Source organism: Hylobates moloch, unplaced genomic scaffold (genome assembly GCF_009828535.3).
Source record: "Hylobates moloch isolate HMO894 unplaced genomic scaffold, HMol_V3 SCAFFOLD_15, whole genome shotgun sequence".
Taxonomy (NCBI): domain Eukaryota; kingdom Metazoa; phylum Chordata; class Mammalia; order Primates; family Hylobatidae; genus Hylobates; species Hylobates moloch.
In genome coordinates, this window is record NW_026652290.1 from 55,243,597 (window position 1) to 55,265,016 (window position 21,420).

Consider the following 21,420-nt stretch of genomic DNA (forward strand, 5'->3'; position numbering starts at 1 on the left):
AAGGAATGTTGGTGTCTCTAAGGTGAGCTGCTGTCGCCTCAGGGTCCCGGGCTGGGGGTGACAAGGGCTAAGCTAAGACGAGGCCCCTAGATGAGTGGATTTTGCATTGATTTGGAAGCTGGTTCAGGCTATTCAAAACAGTGCTGAATTCTTTGGTGTTGAGGTCGCTTTGGACCTCAAGGTCCCACTTAATGCCGGCTTCTTGCTCCAGGAGCGACCGCCCTGGTGGAGAAAGGGAAGCCGTGCAGCCTCTGAGGTGGCCAGGTCTCCCGCTAACCCACACTGGCAGCTTGTCTGAGGTCTGACTGCAGAGCTGCCCGAAAGGAGCTGGGCCAGGAGATGCCAGTGGGGTGTCCCAGCCACACAAAACTGCAGGCAGAAATGGGTTGACCATGCCTCAGTCTTGACTGCCCCCTCATCGCCCACCCCAGTGCCTGACCAGCTTGCAATTACCTGACCAGTACACGTGACCCTCAGCAGCCACCTGCTAATATAAGCTCCCATTTCAATCCACCTCACATGCCACCTGCCCATGCAGGACCCTCACCTCCAACGCCCCCCGCCCCACCCCTTGCTGCAGCATGCCTCAACTCCCCAGGCCTCGCTCAGTCTGCTGTCTTAGAGGAACTAGTCCTGTGTAGTCCTGGGCTCTGGGATCTGGCCTCTGCATAATGTCAGCATGTGGCTGCCCTGGGCTGGAAGAGGGACACTGCTGTCCCTTCTGGTATTCTGGGCAAGGGGATGAGGGGACTTTTCTCCAAGGCCCTGTAATGCAGCTGAGATCAGGCTGAAATTTTTAGCAGGACTGTCCTGGAGGCTTGGACAAGTACAGGGCAGTGAGGTGCAGTCCACCTCCCAGGGTGGTGGCTACTAGGGCCATAGGATCATCCTTGGGGAGATGGGGACCCCCTGCAGAGTTGTAGCTGCCATCATCTCTCCCCCAGAGACAGGGCTCTACCTACCTCTCTATATTCAGGAGAGAGGATGAGGACTTCCATTCACCTTTGGGACAGGCTTTACTTCGTCCCCAGGCCCAAAGAGTAGAGGAAATTCCTCTTTCCTGCAGCCCGGAACTCAGATCCTCTCATTTCTGTGCCTTGGTCTGTCTGTGCCTAGGACACTTGACAGTGGGGTTCATCCAGTTGCAGAGAGGGAGAGGGACAGTAGCCCCATCCTCAGCGACAGCAGCCCCACCCTCAGCGACAGCCCCACCCTGGGCCCTGCAGGCTGTGCTCCACAGAGCCACAGCTGCTATCAGTGCACTCGGGTATCAGCCGTGCACGGGGGATGTCGGGAGCGCAGTGCATTCCCTTCCCTCCACCCACCCTCGGATCAGGCAGCACTCATGTCTGCCTGGAACATCTGCGTTCAGATTCCTGGAGGCTTCGCAGTTACCTTCAGGGATAATGTGGGCATTTGCTTCACTCAAGATGGTTTTCCTAGAAAAGGGCAAATCTGACTCTGGGGTGAATTTAGGCATCAACTCATATGGACATAAACTGCTGGATCCTTGAAGTACAGCTTATACAGAATTTAAAAATTCTCCAGGTTTGGGTCCAAGCTACAGCATCACTTTCCATGGCTTTCTCTCCTCTCATCTGTCTCCTGTTCTCCACCCTAGCTATTTGAAAGCTCCCCATTCCTCTCAATTCTCCTACCACCACCTTCCCCAACTGCCTGCCCTCAATTCTGGGTGGCTGCCCTAATTTGGGGTGAAAATGGAAGCCAGCAATCCACCATCCCTCAGCTTCCCATCAACTCACCTACACAAAGAGGCATAGTGGCTCCTGGCCTCTTCTTTTCTCCTGTCACGCTGGAGAAGGCTCACCACCCTGCCAAACCTGGCCCTCCTGCATCTGGGAGGAGGAGGCAGGCAGCAGGAGGCTCTGTAGGCAGCCTCTAAAAAGACCCTGGCTTCCATCTTGCTTGCCCTCTCCCACTCTTTGACTTGCTCACTCTGCTGGAAGCTGGTTACTGTGTCGTGAGCTGCCCTGCGGAGAAACTCATGAGGCAAGGAGCTGAGTTCTTTGGTTCAATAGCCTGTAAAGAACTGAATTCTGCCAACAACCACATGAAGGGCTTGGAAGTGAGCCCTCCTCCCTCAGGTGAGCCTTCGGATGAGACCACATCCAAGCTGACTGCAGCCTCATCAGAGACCCTGAGCCCAAGGACCCAGCTACACCAGTTCAGATTCTTGACTCATAGGAATTGTGAGAAAATAAATGTTTATTATTTTCAAATAATTTGGGAATAATTTGTTACACAGCTATAGATAATGAATACAATGGTTCTCAGACTTGTTAATTTCTCAGCCGTGAAAATTTTGGAAAAAATTGGGGATTCATATAAATATCCCAGCTTTTTATTTTACAAAATAGGTCTTGAAAAATGACAACCACTCTTTTCTTTCATTATTGTTGTTATAAATGAAGGATAACCATTTCGTTTTAATTATTTTTTATGTAGATATTATTTTCACTTTGGGAGGCCAAAGTAGGAAGATCATTTGAGGCTAAGAGTTGGAGACCAGCCTGTGCAACATATTGAAACCCCATCTCCATGAAAAAGGTATTATTTTCATACAATACAATTTGTCTGTTTAAAATCTGAAGGTCAAAAGTAGTTGCTGCAATTTCCCAGCCAATAGGAAGGGAGAGGATTTGTCCATAGCAGATGTCTTCAAGGAAATAGCTTTGAAATTGTACACCTAACTTTTGCTGAGATATCATTGGCTCAAAATAAGTCACATGAGCAACCCAGCTGTATGGCAGGCTGGGAAATATAGACTCTAGTTGGTTGACTAAATGCCCACTTAAAAGCCAGGGTACTCTATTATTATGGAAGGAGACAGTTCTATGTTGTCTTCTAAATTGTCAGCCTTTGCCTCTCTTCTGGATTCTATCCATCAGCATGTCATGAGCTTCTCATTTAAAAAAACACCTCCTTTGACTACACATGCTACATGCTCCTTGTTAGCACGTGACCTTCCTCTTCCTTAAACTCTTTTCCCTTTTTCCTCACTCCCGTTCACTCCTCAACCCTAGGCGGTACAGCTATTCCCTGACACTCCTCTGAGAGCAGTGGTCTTTTTTTGTTGAATTCATTCTTTTCAGAGCCTCCCTTACTGGCTGTCTCTGTAGCTTCCAGCACTGTGACACTCTCTCCTGGAATACTCTGTGTCCTTCATTTATTTGCTTTTATAGCCTCATGTTTTCTACATTAATTGTAGTCACTCATAGTCAGCCCCTGCTATGAATGACTCCTTTTCTGCCTTCTTCTTCCTTTTTTTTTGGAGATGGAGTTTTGCTCTTGTTGGCCAGGCTGGAGTGCAATGGCACGATCTCAGCTCACTGCAACCTCTGCCTCCTGGGTTCAAGCAATTCTTCTGCCTCAGCCTCCTGAGTAGCTGGGATTACAGGCACCCACCACCATACCCGGCTAATTTTTTTTTTTTTTTGTATTTTTAGTACAGACAGGATTTCACCATATCGGCCAGGCTGGTCTTGAACTCCTGACCTCAGGTGATCCGCCCACCTCAGCCTCCCAAAGTGCTGGGATTACAGGTGTGAGCCACTGTGCCCGGCCCTTTTCTGCCTTCTATTATCTTTCAGCATTTCCCAGGGCACTCTCATCTTATTTTCTCCTTCCACTCCATATACTTATTCTGAGCAGATCCACTTCTAGGATGAACTAGTTAGGATTGTGTTTAGCTGCATGTAACAGAAACCCAGCAAATAGTGGCCAGCATAAGCAGGGGGTTAATTTCTAATGGAGCACGGAGTCTGTGGGCTGCCTAAGTCCAGGGCTCATTAGGCCCCTTCTGTATTCTGCTTTGCCGTCTTTAATGTGTGGCTATTTTCCCTATGGTGCAAGATGGCTGCCACATCCTCAGGCATCACATCTACAGGAAGAAGGAAAAGGGAAAAGGGCAGGATGCAAAGGGAGGGTGCTGACTGAGTCTGTTACATTTTATAAACGCTATCTCAGGAGGCCTCCCAGTGCCTTCCGCCCCCGTTTCACAACCAGGTCCTGTGGCCTGCCCTAGGTACAACAGTGTCATAGGAAATGAGTTATTTAGCTGGGCACAGTGCAGACCAAAACAAAACCAGGGGTCGTGGTGTTAATAAGAAAGAAAGAGAAGATAATAAGTGGGTGGGAAAGCAGCCATGGGTGCAACCCATGACTTTAATTGGCATCTATCTGCTGGTAACTCAAAAAAAATCCGTATCTTTTATACAAATGGCCAGTAAGCACGTGAAACAATACAAAACATCACGAATCACTAGGGAAATGCAAATAAAAACCATGATGAGATATCACTTCACAATCCTTAAGATGGCCATTCTTTTAAGTAAACTCAAAACAAGTGTTGTACAGATGTGGAGAATTTGGAATTCTTGTGCATTGCTGGTGGGAATGTAAAATGGTGCAGCGTGCATGAAAAACAGTCTGGCGATTCACCCAAAATTGAACATAGAATTACCATAGGATCTGGCAATTCCACTTCTAGGTATATATCCCAAGTAATTGACAGCAGGGATTTGAATAAACATGTGTGCACCCATGTTCATAGAAGCATTATTCATAATAGCCAGAAGGTGGAAACAACCCAAATGTCCATTAAGAGATGAATGGATAAACAAAAGGTGTGTATGCATGCAATGGAATATTATTTAGCCTTAAAAAGCAATAAAGATTATTTATTTATTTATTTTTTGAGATGGAGTTTTTATTCTGTTGCCCAGGCTGGAGTGCAATGGCACCATCTTGGCTCACTGCAACCTCCGCCTTCTGGGTTCAAGCAATTCACCTGCCTCAGCTGGGACTACAGGTGCTCACCACCATGCCTGGCTAATTTTTGTATTTTTAGTAGAGATAGGGTTTCACCATCTTGGCCAGGATGGTATCTAACTATTGACCTCAGGCGATCCTCCTGCCTCAGCCTCCCAAAGTGCTAGGATTATAGGTGTGAGCCATCGCGCCTGGCCTAAAAAAGCAATGAAGTTCTGAAACATGGTACAACATGGATGACTCTTGAAGACATTAAACTAACTGAAACAAGTCAGACACAAAAGGACAAATATTGTATGATTCCACTTATACGAGGTACCTGGAATAGGCAAGTTCATAGAGAATAAAGGAGAAGGTAGAATAGAGGTTACCGGGGCTATAGAGATGGGGGAAGGGGGAGTTATTGCTTAATGAGTATAGACAGAGTTTCGGTTTTGCAAGATGAAGACTTCTGGAGGTGGATGGTAGTGATGGTTGCACAATAATGTGAATGTACTTAACACTACTGAACTATATACTTAAAATGGTTAAAATGGTATTTTTTTGGAGACAGGGTCTCTGGAATCTCACTATATTGCCCAGGCTGTTCTCAAACTCCTGAGCTTAACCAATCCTCCCGCCTCAGCCTCCTGAGTAGTTAGAACTACCTGCCACTCTGTCTGACTTAAAATGGTAAATTTTATGTTATATGTATGTTACCATAATAAAAAAAACTCCCTGTCTTCAGTTTTGAACCCTCATACTTTCAGGGCTTGTTTATTCAAGCACTGGACATTTGGCTTGGATGTCACCTTAAACTCTATGCCCAGAACTGAACTCATGAAGTCCCACGCTGGGCTCTATGTGTTACCTCTCTGAGGTCACATTCACAAGCTTTGTCACTGGCCTGCAAAGCCTCACACCTTGCCAAGACGGGAGTGCCCAGAGCTCCACCTCCCTCTGGAATGGGAGGGTCTTGGAAGGTTCTGGTCTCAGCCCCAGGTCCAGGGGGCCCAGCCTTCTCCACCACCCTTGGCTTCCTTATCAAGGCCAGATCATCATCCCCCGCCCTTCCAAAAGCAAACAAAACACCTCCTTTCTCTTTCCCTCCCAAGTTCCTATTCAGAGCCCTTGGTGTCTTTTCCTGCTTTGATCTTGGGGGAAGACCATCCTGTCCATATTGCCAGATTTGGGATAAGAGGTTGGGCTCTGTCCTTGGGACAAGGGCACGCTGCTCTACCCTTTTCCAGAACACTTCCTGTCAAGGAGTCTCAGGGTGGGGAAAGCCTTGTCAAGCACGCAGAGTTCTATCACACCCTTCCTCAGGACCAGGAGCTTCCCTGGGGGAGGACGTATGAGTCAGCATCCTTCCTGGTCAGCTGTTGTTGACTATGACCCCAGCCTAGGACTGTGAGTGCCTACCCTCTGCACATTTGCAAACAGCTGGTCTGCTGACTCCTGTGAGGAGAAAGGTATACTCCAAAGGGACTTGTAGTGTCTGCCTACATATGAAAAAGTCTGGTGTGTCCTGTAGAAATTTCTGCTTCACCCAGCACTTTCACAAACAAAATGTAAAGCAATTCTTGGCCAGGCAAGGTGGCTCATGCCTGTAATTCCAGCATTTCAAGAGGCCAAGGCTGGAGCATCACTTGAGGCCAGGAATTCAAGACCATCCTGGGCAATATAGTGAGACCCTGTCTCTACAAAAAATATAAACATGAGCCAGGCATGGTAATGTGCGCTTGTGGTCCCAGCTACTCGGGAGGCTGAAGCGAGAGGATCACTTGAGCTCAGGGAGTCAAGGCTGCAGTGAGCCCTGATTGCACTACTGCACTTCAGCCTGGGAGACAGAGCAAGACCCTGTCTCAAATAAAAATAAAAATAAAAAGATAACTCACCAGGAGACATGGTAGTTAACAATGAAGATGGGGAAGAGACTGAGATTTGGGGACATTTCTGATCCTATCGGCCATAAGCCATTAGCTCAGGCACACACACGATCTTGTTTATTAGACCCGAAAGCCTGATTGAAAGGTATTTGTTATCTCTTGCTGCATAACAGATTCCCCTGAAACTTAGTGGTTCAAAATAACATTTATTATCTCACAGTGTCTGTGGGTTAGGAATACAGAATGGCTTGACAGAGTTCTCTGGCTCAGGGTCTCACAATCTGCGATCGAAGCCTCAGCCGGGGCTGCAGTCATCTCAAGGCTCTCCAGGGTAGGATCCTCCTCCAAGTGCACTTGCTGAGTGTTGGTGAGAATCAGCTCATCGCTGGCTGTTGGCCAGAGGCCACCTCAGTTCCTTGCCATGGGGGCCTCTCTGTAGGGCAGCTCACAGTAGCAGCCAGAGCGAGCACACTGGAGGGGCCAGAGAGAGTGTGAGCAGGAGGGTGGTCAGTCTTTTATGCCCCAAGCACGATTTTGCTGTATTCTCTTAATTAGAAGCAGCTCCGTAGGTCTAGCCCCCATGCAAGGGGAGGAGACTAACCAGGGCACAAATACCAGGAGCTGGGGGTTATTGGGAGTCATTTTAAAAGCTTTCCACCACACTTGCTAAATAGCCACTGAGTTCTCTTTTGGCTTTGGATATTTCGTCTTGCAGGGAACTTTGGTCAATCAGTCAAATCAATCAGAGGTTAGGAGGTGGAGAAATAAGCAGACACAGGTCTACGCAGTTCCCCCTGCCTTTCCCGGTAGCTATCTTTCCCACTTGTGTTGATTTCAGCATTTTCAGACACAGATGGTGAAGTTGTGCATGTGTGTGAAGGGCCAGGGTTTGTCCTTGGCCTCTAAAGGAGAAAAGCGCAGTGGTTCTTAGGGCTGCCTTCCCTCTCCTTGCTCTGACTCGCCCTGGTGGTTTGGCCTTGCTCTGTGGTTTGTTTACACGGCTGGGCAAGGAAGATGACTTACCCTATCCAGGCTCCTAAGCCACACGGAGCCCTGGCAGGGCTGATTCCAAAGTGAATCATCAGTCAAAATAAGTCCTAACCAATGCCATGAGCAAGCATCCATGTCCGTGGAGACAGTCTGTCTTTCCTGCAGACGCACATGACAAATCACACTTCTGTGTCTTTGCATGTGCTGTTCCCCGTCTGAAAACCCCATCCTACCAGCCCATCCATCCTTGCAGGTGCCCCTTCATGAACCTTCCTGGCTCTTCCTGCCTGGCTCTTCCCTTTTTTCCTCTGAAGTTCGCGAGCAGGCAATGTCTGTGGCACGCAATCTGGTTCCTGGTTCCATCTTGCCTCGTAGGGATCTTCATTGCCCTCGTGTGGGCCCTATGCTCTGCCTGCAGTGAGATGGAAGCCTCACCAGGGAAAGCCTTGTTGTCTAATTCTTTCAGCTCCACTTTGCTGCCCAGTCCTGGGTAGAGCTCACAGATATTTGAGGGCAGAAGCCTGGTCAGGCCTTGTATTTGGAGCCTCTCTCTATCCCTCTCCCAATCCCCTTGCACAGTGTCAGGCCGCAACAGGCTTTGCTAGGTAGATGTAAATTTGATGTCGGTGTTACAGCATTTGCATTGATGGGACCTGTTATAGAGAAGGCAGATGGAGAGGTGAGGCTGTGGCCTCTTCCTGCAGGCAGCAGTGATGACAGAGCCTGCTTTGACTCATGTCCACCTCTGCTCATTTCACCCTCTTTGCCCATTCACTCACGGGGCACTGTGATGCTGGCACCTACAGGGTATCTCGGTCAGACCTACCCTCTGTGGGGTGCCCAGGAGGTGCTGCCTGTGCAGCTGTGCTTAGTCTGGGGAAAGGGAGTCCAGATCTTTATTTCCAGGCGAGCAACCCCCACCCTCACCCTACATTCTTGCCTTTTGGAAAGAGAAGCTGTTTTTTCACTTTGAAGGAAGGAGAAGGAAAATGTGTGTGGGATCAGCAGGGAGGGGTTGGGCATCGCTCAGGAGCCTCCCCGCACAGGCACAGCTGGAGCGCTGAACAAGGGAGTTCTGAATGGGGCATTCAAGGGATGCTGCAGACAGAGGAGCCGGCATCTGGAGAGGACCACACCATGTATTCTGTGCTTGGCGCCGCAGTTCCAAACTCCCAGGACAAGGCCTAAAATGTCTGGGTGCTCGGTTTGCCATTGGGAACAGGAGACAATGAGGTCCTTCTGGTGGAACTTGTGTCTCTTGTGCGCACTGGGGATCCTGGGTCTGCCTTGACTGGGTGGGTGCGAGGGCAGCACCTCTCATGCTCTGCTGTAACCAGCATTTAGCAACAGCGTTTCTGGAGCCCTGGCTGTGCTCTGGCCTTCGGGGTAGTGGACACTGAAACCACAAAATCAGATGTGGCAGGTCCTTGCCCTGGAGCAACCCTTGCAGTCTAAAGGGAGAAAGACAGGGTGACATCAGAGGTTTGTGTCCCCTGCTGTGGGTGCTCAGAGGAGGGGGTACCAGGCTGGAGACATAATGTGTACGGGGGTGTAGAATGGGTTTGGCCCGGCTGTAGTGTGAGAGTTTCAAGCAGGCATGAAACAGTCAGGGTTATATTTTAGAAAGATCACTGTGGCTGGTGTGGAAAGAGGGTTGTGGGGGGACCTGGAGAGTGGTGGCTGTGCTGGGTGGAGGGTCTGCGGCCATCCAGGAGAGTGATTCCAGAGGGCAGGCAGCCCGGCAGGAGACACCAGGGGAAAGCAGCTAGAGTTCCTGCTGTTTTGTGTGTGGTGCATGTGCATGTGGTTTAGACTGTGTACATGCATGTGTATGTGCGTGTTTGTGCTTAGGTGTGCGCCTGTGTGCATGCATGTGTGTGTCCACACATGAGTGTATGTGTATGCATGTGTGTGAGCGTGTGTGTGGGTTGTGGGAGAGTATAAGAATGAACATTTACTGAACTTGGTATTGTAGTCTTCATGTTACATTTGAGTAAACTGAAGCTCAGATATTTTATTTTATTTTTTTGAGATGGAGTCTCACTCTGTTGCTCAGGCTAGAGTACAGTGGCGCAGTCTCTGCTCATTGTAACCTCCACCTCCTGGCTAATTTTTGTATTTTCAGTAGAGACAGGGTTTCACCATGTTGGCCAGGCTGGTCTCGAATGCCTGACCCCAGGTGATCCACCTGTCTTGGCCTCCTAAAGTGCTGGGATTACAGGCGTGAGCCACCGCACCTGACCTCAGATATGTTAAATACCTTCCTTTTTTTATTCAATGAATATTTGAGCATTGTCCATTTGGAGGGCATATTTTACATATTTTGCCACATTTAATCCTTACACTTATAAAGGAGTTACTATCGTCTCCCCATTTTGTAGATGAGGAAACTGACACTTGGACAGATACAAATCCTGACATGATTGAACTGGGTGACATATTTCTACATGGCAAATGGCATCTGAAACATTTTCAAATGATGGGCTTCTCAGTTTGAATATTCAACATAGTCTTTTATTTTTTACACAAAAAGGGCAATCTAGGTGCCTTTCATGATCCTCCAAGGATAAAGGCAAGAAGGAATGAGGGGATAGGTATGGATTTCGTAAAACAATAAGAAGGCACAAAGTCAAGTCTACGAGCACACCATCCTTAAAACAGCATCGTCTGACAAAGTCCAAAGCAATAAATAAATCCTTATGGAGGATTCCACAAGGCCCCCATTCATGTAATTCTTTCTTTTTTTTTTTTTTTTTGAGATGGAGTTTTGCTCTTGTTGCCCAGGCTGGAGTGCAATGGTGTGATCTCGGCTCACTGCAACCTCTGCCTGCTGGGTTCAAGCGATTCTCCTGCCTCAGCCTCCCAAGTAACTGGGATTAACAGGCATGCCCCACCACGCCCCGCTAATTTTGTATTTTTAGTAGAGATGGGGTTTCTTCATGTTGGTCAGGCTAGTCTCAAACCCCTGACCTCAGATGATCCGCCTGCCTCTGCGTACCAAAGTGTTGGGATTACAGGCGTGAGCCACTGCACCCGGCACTTCTTTCTGTTTTAATATTAAGCCTCTAACTTTGGCATGTGCTAACACAGTGTGAACAGGAAAGGAGGAGTGGTTGTGAAATGTACTGTAAACTAGCACTTGCGGATTTTAACATGTACACGAGCCCCCTGGGTGTGGTATTAGAATGCAGATTCTGATTCAGTAGGTCTGGGTGGGGCCTGAGAGTCCCCATTTCTAACAAGCTCCCAGGAGACGTCTCTACTGCAAGGCTGTCAGGGACATGAAGAAGTCACAGGTGCCTGCCGTTAATGGAGAGTGGGAACGTGGGCGAGAGTCTGAGGGGAGGAGATGAGTTTTATTTTGAATGTGTTGCATTTGAGGCACTCCGATTTTTCCAGAAGAGTCAGTATGACAAAAACTAAGTGAGAAGAGTCAGTGGGAAGAGTGGGGCGTACTGCTTCCTCCTGTTTGCCTCGAGATCCGCCACCCCCAGCTCTTCTCACTGTGCTCAGCAGCCCAGGAGGAGAACCTTTAGGACTGTCAGCAAAGGCTCTCTCACCTTCTGGACTGTGGTTGGGTTCAAGCCAATGAGGAGCCCTGCAGGAGGGTGTTGGAAGGAGATGAGTGGGTTGGGGTGTGTATTTCCCTGACCCTTACCCTCCAATGCAGGCCCCAGCTTGTTGGGGTGGGGGTTCTTCTCAACATAGCTCACTCTCTCTGGTGCTGGTAGCTTTTCTCTGTTACTGGCCCTGGGATACTGCACCATTCCTTGTTAGTGAGGGGACTGTTTATAGAGGTATGGGCTGGTTTGGGCAAAGCAACCAGCTTGTGTGTGCCATCTGTGTTCTGTTTGGCAATGACCAGTAGAGAGGACGTGGTCGACAATGCTAGATGTTGTAAGAGAAGGAATTGGAACCAGGACATCCACTTTTGCAATTGAGAGTTCTGTGTTCCAAAAGCAATTCTCAAAATATTCCCGATATGATGGGCATAGTGAATTGAGAGATGAATGAGGCTTGAGAAAGTGTTAGATGACTCCTCCAAAAAGTTGGACTATGAAGAGAATGAGGGAAGCCAGGCAGTAGCCAGAGTGAACACTGGGATTGAGGAAAGGGATTTAGGATTGGAGACCCTGGAGTACATTTGCAGGCAGAGAGGAAGGCTCTGTCAGAGATGGAGAGATTGAAGATGCAAAAGAGGGAGAGTGGGTGATGGATGAAGAATCCCAGAGGTCCAAGGCCTCAGGATCAACACAGGACATGGAAGAGTCAGCTTTGGAAAGGAGGAGGCATGTTTTCTTTATAGCAGATGAGAAGGAAAGGATAGTGAGTGATGAAACAAGGACTTGGCACAGGGAAGGGCACCAGCTGATCTCCTCTTGGGTGATCATCTTTTCACTGACAGAGGAGGCAGATCTCCACCTGAGAGTGAAGGGGCAAAGGGCAGGTGTGGTAAGTTTAGCTGTTATAAGGAGGAAAATCAGGACTATCTGGAGAAGGCCAGGCATGGTGGTTCATGCCTATAATCCCAGCACTTTAGGAGGTCGAGGCGGGTGGATTTCTTGAGTCCAGGAGTTCAGCCTGGGCAACATGGTGAAACCCCATTTCTACTAAAAATGCAGAAAGTTAGCTGGGCATGGTGGCGTGCGCCTGTAGTTTCAGCTACTTGGGAGGCTGAGGTAGGAGGACCACCTGAGCCTGGGAGGTCAATGTTGCAAATGAGCTGTGATTGCACCACTGCACTCCAGCCTAGGTGACAGAATGAGAGACCCTATTTCAAAAATAAAATAAAAAAGAAGTATCTGGAGAAAAATGGAAAGTGAGGTAACAGCCAGGCGGCCTTTTGCATATGCTATGACCTGAATGTTGATGCACCCCTAAAAATCATGTGTTGGCAGCTACTCTCCAATGTGATAGTATCAACAGGTGGGCCTTTTGGAAAGTGATTAGGTCATGAGGTCAGAGCCCTCATGAATGGAGTTAAGAGGCCTTATAAAAGAGGCTGAAGGGAGCTGCCTCGCCCATTCCACCACGTGAGGATGCAGCAACAAGGTGCCGTCTTTGACGTGGAGAGCCCTCGCCAGAAACTGAGTCTGCTGGTGCCACAGTCTTGGACCTCTCAGCCTTCAGAACTGTGAGCAATACATTTTCTGTTGTTCATAAATAATTACCCCGCCTATGGTATTTTGTTATAGCAGCCCAAACAGACTAAGACACCATGTTACATGGTTCCTAATTGCTCTCGCCATGTGGCTACCCTTCATGCAAATGCTCATTCCCTCTGCCCTCCCAACCACTTCTGTGGCAGCAGTCAACACCAAATGCATTGTAATTGTGAGGGCCTTTGCCTTTGGTGGGTAATTACTTGTCCTCCGGGATCTCTCTGTTGGCCCTCCTCTGTTCCTACCTGGTATCTGGTGCAGGATGAAGCACGTGAATCCTCATGTGGTTTGCCTGCTGGCTCTGGCTGATCTCAGGATGAGGTGCAGCCCACCTTCCCAGGTGTATGGGCATCTGGCTGCACCTTGCATTTGGCTCAGTTCACCATGGCACAGCTCTGGCATGACATGGAATTCCAGATCCAGTGCCTCGCTCCATCTTATCCACGGGGCCTCTCTTTTGAGATGAAGAATCTAAGTGGCTCAGGCCAACCAGTGGATTTGTTTCTCCTGGGCCAGGTCTCCACTCAGGTTTCACTCAGCTCTGGCCAGAGTGTGGGGTCATGCGTTACCAGCATGGGCCCACAGACTCGCCCATCAGCAGAAATTGTGGACGGGGTTCCAGCAACTTTATAGAAGCTCTTCGTGAGATTAACACCCTCGTGAGAGTTTAGTACATTGGGATTTGGGCTGATGTGAATGAAACTGTTTGAGGAAAATTCCTTTGGTTGTTTCCCTGGGATGCTGAAAGGTCCCTAAGGGATAGCAAGGAATTCGCTAATGATTCCCTAAAGACATTTTATCATGAAGTAGAAATTCCTTAGAGGAAAGAAGTGACTTGTGGGAGATGTGAATTCAGAGGCTGAGGTGGCAGAAATGGACCCTGGGCATGTTTATTATCACTGCTTGCTCAGAGCAGTCATACTCATAGTCTGAGAAAGCATGAGACTGCAGGCTTGGCTGGACCTCATAGCCCAGTGAAGAGACTCCATCCTGTTCTTCCTAAGGAAAGAACTTGGGATTTGGAGTTGAAGGGTCTTGCTCTGCACCATATAATTTTAGGCAAATCTTTATCTCACTGAGATTATAATCTTCAAAAGACAACATCTTTGGACAAATAATACATTGGGTTAAATTCACACCAGATGACAGACTACCCAAACTTTTCTTTGGCGCAAGACCATGGAGGGAAGATGTCAGTAAATCTAAAGTCAGGAATTCTATTAAGGAGATTTCTGCACATTTAGCCTTGGGCTGATTAAGCTTAGGCCTGAGTGCATAGGGGTGGTGTTCACTGGCCTTTAAACATTCATGTCTAAGTGGAAGAAAGCCATTACTTAGAGACTCTGTAAGGTGTATGTCTCCCTCACGGACTTTAAAATCTGGGCTCTGTTTTCCATGACTCTCCTTTCCTGAGATACTTGCTGACTTTCCTCTTGACTTTGCACACCAATCCTGTTTGAAAGAAACAATTTCAAACACTGCTAGAGTATTCAGCTGTGACCCTTCACCTGCACCCATGTAGGTATGTGTTTCCCTCCACAAAGGGCCAATCCCCCTGGCTTATTGCTACTTTTATTTAAAAGCAGAAACAAATACAAAAAACTGGGAAGCTTCCTACCCAAAACAACAACAACAACAAAACCCCATTGGGTTTGTTTTTCAAGGAAAGGACCCATAGTTCTTTCAAATATCACATGCCACATGCATTTCTTTTGCAAAAGATCCCTGACTTAATGTCTCTCCAAGGGCCTTGCAAAGATGATCTCATCCCCTGAAATTGGCAGGGAAGAAGCATTCTGGTTCTGTTCCAGCACAAGAACAGAAAGGTAGTTGTTAAGCAGAAATTGTCCAGTTAATAATCAAACAAGCTCAGTCTCTTCTTCCCAGAAAGATTTCAGCCAAATTCTGGAGATACTTTCTGCAGGCAGGGTTTACCCTAGACCCCACAGGCATCTGATTCTGGCTTCTGTCAGAGGTTTTAAGGCCTGATTGGTTTTGAGGCACTCTGTGGAGGAAAATGGGGCTGGAGAGGAGCAGACTAATGTGGAACCCTCCTACTCCAAACACGCAGAAATGCGGGATGAAAGGAAACCAAATTAGTCCAATTGCTGGGACTGAAGAGGGAATGCAAAAACATAGCTGGAAGGGGTGAGCAGCACCACAGCAGACCTGGGGTGTGGATGTGTCTGTCTGCGCTGTTATTAGGCTGGGGTAAGGTCCATGCAGAGATGAGAATCAGAGGCTTGGGCTAGTGCCATGCACGAGCCTAAACAAGAAAGCAAAACCTGGGGCAATTGCAGGACTGAACTCTTAGGGAAAGAGGGACTAGGACAAAAAATCCACCCACTGGATCGGGAAGATGCCGAGAAAGTTTGCTTGTGCTTAGGTTCTGGGTGAAAAAATAAAATCCTTTTGGGAGAAAGTAAAATCCCAAGTGTATGCTTTGAGAGGTTTGAAGACTGAATTTATACTGTCTGTGAGTTATGAACATCATAAATTAAGAGAGATGCACATGAAGAGTGGGCCTGTGTATGTTACTGCTGAGGATAAATGCTGACATAGATGGAAAATCACTCTGGTCATAAAAGATTTCCATTGAAAAATCAAGCTCAGTTGAAGATGAGCGTTCAGTAAAACATTACAATATATCTGATAGACCCATCATAAACAAGAGTTTTCAGACACTTGTAGGGAGGTCAGCAACCTCAAACCCTAGATCATAGAAAAACAATTTGAAAGAGACCATCAAAGATAGGGATGTTTAAATGATTAAAGAGATATAAAGGCTGAGTGTGGTGGCTCACACCTATAATCCCAGCACTTTGGGAGATCGAGGCAGGAGGCAGGAGGATCAACTGAGCCCAGAAGTTTGAGACCAGTCTGGGTGACATATGGAGGCCCTGTCCCTCCAAAAAAAAAAAAAACCTAGCTGGTATTGTGGTATACACCTGTAGTCCCAGCTACTCAGTAGGCTGACATGGGAGGGTCGCTTGAGCCCAGGAGGTCAAGGCTGCAAGGAGCTGTGATTGTGCCACTGCACTCCAGCCTGGACAACAGAGCAAGACTCTGTTTCAACAAATAAAAACAAAAAAGCCACAATGAAAGAATAATACATTATGAAAAGGAATGGGAGTAATACTGACAATAAAACATATTTGTGTTTATGTTCAGATTTTAGAAATAAGTAGACTAAAACTGAGGATAACAGGTTGTCACCCAAATAAAACACAAACATACAACACCAACAATTCAACAACACCTCCACCAGTCCCTAAAAAAAAGCAACTCAAAGTAAAAAACTCCAAAATACAGGTCTTGGAAAGAGAAAACAGAATGCTTACATCTTGTTCTTGCATATTTCAGCCCACTGAACTTAGTACAGTTTATATACCCTTATAAAATATGCCAGCTGGCATTAGGATTATCATGAAGGAAAAACAATGCAGACACCAAATTGGGTTACCTAGGATACAAAAGTAACATTTCTATTATAACAATATGATACTGGAAGGAATAGAGAATACTGTACCAGTAGGGTCCTTGGATGAGCAGCCCCATAAAACCATACAGTGGGAGATAGTGAGTGGAGAATTTGAGTGGAGTCATGGGATGGAAAAAGAACATTACAAGGAAATCATGTAGGGTGTACACTCAAGCATACATGTTTGAGAACTTTGGTACTAAACATGCCTGATGATCAGCCACCATCAACATAACGACTTAGAGTTAGCTTTGCCTCCTCCACTCCAGTGTTGCTATAGAGACTGTAGAGTCCACTTTCTTGTTAGTCCCTATGAGCTGAGTTGGGATTGTCATGGTTGCAGAAAAAAGAAAAAGCTGAAAAGAAAAAGAATTATCATTATTTGGGATTATTTGATGGCCAAAATAGAACACTTATGAGAACCTACAGGCAAAATATTAGAAATAACAAGAATGTTTAGTAAGGTTACTAGAAACGAGCAATATACAAAATAATCAGTAAAGGCTAGGGGTGGCTCACGTCTGTAATCCCATCACTTTGGGAGGCTGAGGAAAGTGGATTGCTTGAACCCAGGAGTTCAAGACCAGCCGGGACAACATGGTGAAACTCCGTCTCTGCAAAAAAACCCCACGAAACAAAATTAGCCAGACATGGTAGCATGTGCCTGTGGTCCCAACTACTCAGGGGGCTGGGGTGGGAGGATTGCTTGAGCCCAGGAGATCAAGGCTGCAGTGAGCTATGATTGCACTGCTGCACTCCAGCCTGGGTGACAGAGCGAGACATTGTCTCAAAGCAACAATGACAACAAAACCAAAATAATCAGTAGCAAAATTTAGATAATTTACTTAAAATGCATTTAAAACAACAATAGCAACAACAAAAACTGAATATGCACATCTATTATATATCAATAAAAAAATGAAAACACTATGAACTTCTAGAAAGAAATATGAGGATAAGACCTTTAAAGAAAAGATGAAAACAATTTTTTGAAAGACATAAAACAAGACCAGGTAGTTGGGAGACAAAATATATTCATGGATAAAAAGTCTTGGTACATAAAATGTCAATTTTTGTCCAAATCAAATTAAAGCTAATTCAATTCTAACAAAAATGCCCGAGAGTTTTTCACAGAACTTGACAAAATAGGTCCAAAAATTCATATAAGAGGAAACAGTAATAAATTTCAAAAATCTTAATCATAATGCTGATAATGAGAAATATGCCCTCTCAGATTTCAAAAAATGTTACAAGCTATAGAAACTTAAACAGTGTAATATTGGCATAGAAATAGAAAAAGCTACCAATGGGACAGCCTGGAGAGTGTAGAAAAAGACTTATGTATATTAAGAATTTGGTTTATGACACAAGTAGCATTCAAAGCAGTATGAAGAAAGAATACTTAATAAATTGATCTTGAACAATAAACTACGAAAAAGGAAAAAATAGGATTCCCACCTCACTATACATACAGACGTGTGCACATGCATACATACACAATTCCAGCTGGATTAAAATCTAAGTATAGAATGTAAAATTTTAAAATGTTAAGAAAATATAGACTAATTGTTATAACTTCAGGATATGGAAAATGTTTTAAACTGGACAGCTTAGGCAAAAAAGAAATTTGATAAATTTGACTTCATGAAAACGGGAAGATACTTGCAATATATATAGCTAATAAAAATCAGTGTGCAGAATATATTGAAACTTAAAAATTAATGCTAAAGATACAGGCAATCCAATGGGCAATTCAAAGAAAAGATTGAGGGGCTGATAGCCACATGAAAAGCAGCTTACTTTGTTAGTAAGGAGGAAAATGCAAAATAAAAGAAAAAAACATTTCCCACTATCAGACTGACAAAAATTTAAACTAACGGCTGGGCGCAGTGGCTCATGCCTGTGATCCCAGCACTTTGGGAGGCTGAGGCGGACTGATTGCTTGAGGTCAGGAGTTTGAGACCAGCCTGGCCAACATGGTGAAACCCTGTCTCTACTAAAAATACAAAAATTAGCCAGGCATGGTGGCGGGCGCCTGTAATCCCAGCTACTCGGGAGGCTGAGGCAGGAGAATTGCTTGAAGCTGGGAGGCAGAGGTTGCAGTGAGCCGAGATCACACCACTGCACTCCAGCCTGGGCAACAGAGTAACACTCTGTCTCAAAAAAAAAATAAAAAAATAAATAAATAAAATAAAAGCCAGGCATGGTGGGGCATGCCTGTAATCACAGCTACTTGGGAGGCTGAGGCACGAGAATAGCTTGACACTGGAAGGCAGATGTTGCCGTGAGCTGAGATTGCACCACTGCACTCCAGCCTGGGTGACAGAGCGAGACTCTGTCTCGGGGGGGAAAAAAAAAAAAAGGTCAATAGCACTAAGTGATGGTTAAGATGTGGGGAAAAACTTTTTGTCAGTGCTGAAGGCAATGTAAATTCATACCCCAATTTCTTGGAAAATTTAACAATTATTTACTACTGTAGAAGAGGTACAAGCTTTAACTCAAATAACTTCACTCTAGGTATGTGTTCTAGAGAAACTTTTGTATTTATGTGCAAGAAAATTCACTGTAGGACATCTTGGAATAGTGAAAATATGTGACATATAAACAATATAATTATCCATAAATAAGAGAATAAAATATCAAGTAACATGCATATGCTAAAATGAACGAACTAGATCTCCAGATTCAAAATGGATGTTTCTCAAAATATTAGGAGTGAAAGAATAAGCTGTAAAATAGGATTATAATGGAAAACTATTTTTCATTCAAATTGTTAATTATGGTCCAGACATGGTGGCTCATGCCTGTAACCCCAGCACTTTGGGAGGCCAAGGTGGGCCTGTCACCTGAGGTCAGGAGTTTGAGACCAGCCTGGCCAACATGGTGAAACCCTGTCTCTACTAAAAATGCAAAAAATTAGCTGGGCATGGTGGCAGTTGCCTGTAGTCCCAGCAACTCAGGAGGCTGAGGCAGGAGAATCGTTTGAGCCTGGGAGGCAGAGGCTGCAGTGAGCCAAGATCGTGCCACTGTACTGCAGCCTGGATAACAGAGTGAGACTCCGTCTCAAAAAAAAAAAAAAATTATCTGTAGGTTATGAAATCAAATTAGTAGGTTACTGCCAACATCATAAAATAAAATTAGAATAGAATGAAAATATCTGGCCATGTGCGTGGCTCAAGCCTGTAATCCCAGCTACTCTGGAGGCTGAGGCGGGTGGATTGCTTGAGGTCAGGAGTTTGAGACCAGCCTGGACAACATGGTGAAACCCTGTCTTTACTAAAAATACAAAAATTAGCTGGGAGTGGTGGGGTGTGCTAGTAATCCCAGCTCCTGGGGAGGCTGAGGCAGGAGAATCACTTGAGCCCAGGAAGTGGAGGTTGCACTAAGCCGAGATCATGCCACTGCACTCTAGCCTAGGCGACAGAGTGAGACTATCTTAAAAAAATAAATAAAAATAAAAATAAAAAAAGGCCAGGCGGGGTGGCTCACGCCTGTAATCTCAGCACTTTGGGAGGCCGAAACAGGCGGATCACGAGGTCAGGAGATTGAGACCATCCTGGCTAACACGGTGAAACCCTGTCTCTACTAAAAATACAAAAAGGCTGGGCATGGTGGCGGGCGCCTGTAGTCCCAGCTACTCGAGAGGCTGAGGCAGGAGAATGGCGTGAACCCAGAAGACGGAGCTTGCAGTGAGCTGAGATTGGGCCACTGCACTCCAGCCTGGGCGACAGAGCGAGACTCTGTCTCAAAAAAAAATAAATAAAAAATAAGGTGCCGGGCACGGTGGCTCATGCCTATAATCCCAGCACTCACCCTGGGCAACATAGTGAAACCCCATCTTGGCTAAAATACAAAAAATTAACCGGATGTGGTTGTGTGTGCCTGTAGTCCCAGCTACTCGGGAGGGTGAGGCAAGAGAATCACTCCAGCTTGGGCTACAGAGTAAGACTCCGTCTCAAAAAAAAAAAAAAAAAAAAAAAAAAATCATAAAGTACCACAAGTAGTTAAGAGTGTTATTTCATGAAAATTGTTTCAGATTACACATGCGCTCACATACACAGGTATATATGTCTATGTATATGCACACACGTGTGTGAGTGCATGCATGTTTACAGGGTCAAAGTATAAAATGCTTTTCATGGATTCAGTGTGGTAAAAAGTGTGAAATCCGTTGTTTTACTACATTGTCTTACAATATTCTGTGTTTCTAGGTCCAAAAGTATGCATGGGAGAGATAAATAGTGTTAGGACAGTGGTTCCCTTTGGCGTGGGAGGGCAGGGGAAGACTTGGGGTCAGGGTGTGAAGATTTGCTCCATCTATGTTGATATATTACAAAATATATCCAAAACAGAAATGCAAATGATGTTAACATCTGTTGTCTAGGATGTCCTTGGGTGTTCATTACATCTGTGCCTTTTCATATGCTTGAAATATATCATAATTAAAAACAAAAAATTAAAATTTCACCAACAGCATGGCATGTGCCTATAATCCTGGCTACTCAGGATGCTGATGAGAGAGGATCACTTGAGCCCAGGAGTTTGAGACCAGCCTGGGCAACATAGTGAGACACTGTCTCTAAAACAAAACAAAACAAAAAATGTAACCAACCATAAAAGGTATGGAGATGTGGGTAGGGAGGGAACAGGGACTCAGATGTCTTCAAGAGGCTTGCAGCTTAGGGGCCAGTTGTGTTGACTTCTCTGTGGCCAGATGTCCCAGTAGCCTCTGCTCCTGTGGGCTGGTGGCTGGTGAGCGACTGCCACATATCGTTGCGGCCTTGTTGCTTCACTCCTGACTGGCGTTGCCACTGATTTTATTCTTATCCAGTTAGATCACAAGCCGTCTGAGGGCAGCAATGAGTCTGAACATTTTCATCACCCTCCAGCTCCTGGCACCTGGCAGGACAAATAGACTTGACACAGGAAAAAGTTGCTGTTGCTGTTTATTGAACATTCTTTCCCCAGGAACCCTCTGTGCCTCTGGCCCTACAATTCTTATTAGAAAAGTTTTTACATTTTTTTAATTATGAAAAATGTCAGACTTACTAAAAGTTTGGAGAATAGTTTATTTTTTTTTATTTTTATTTTTTTTTTGAGACAGAGTCTCGCTCTGTCACCCGGGCTG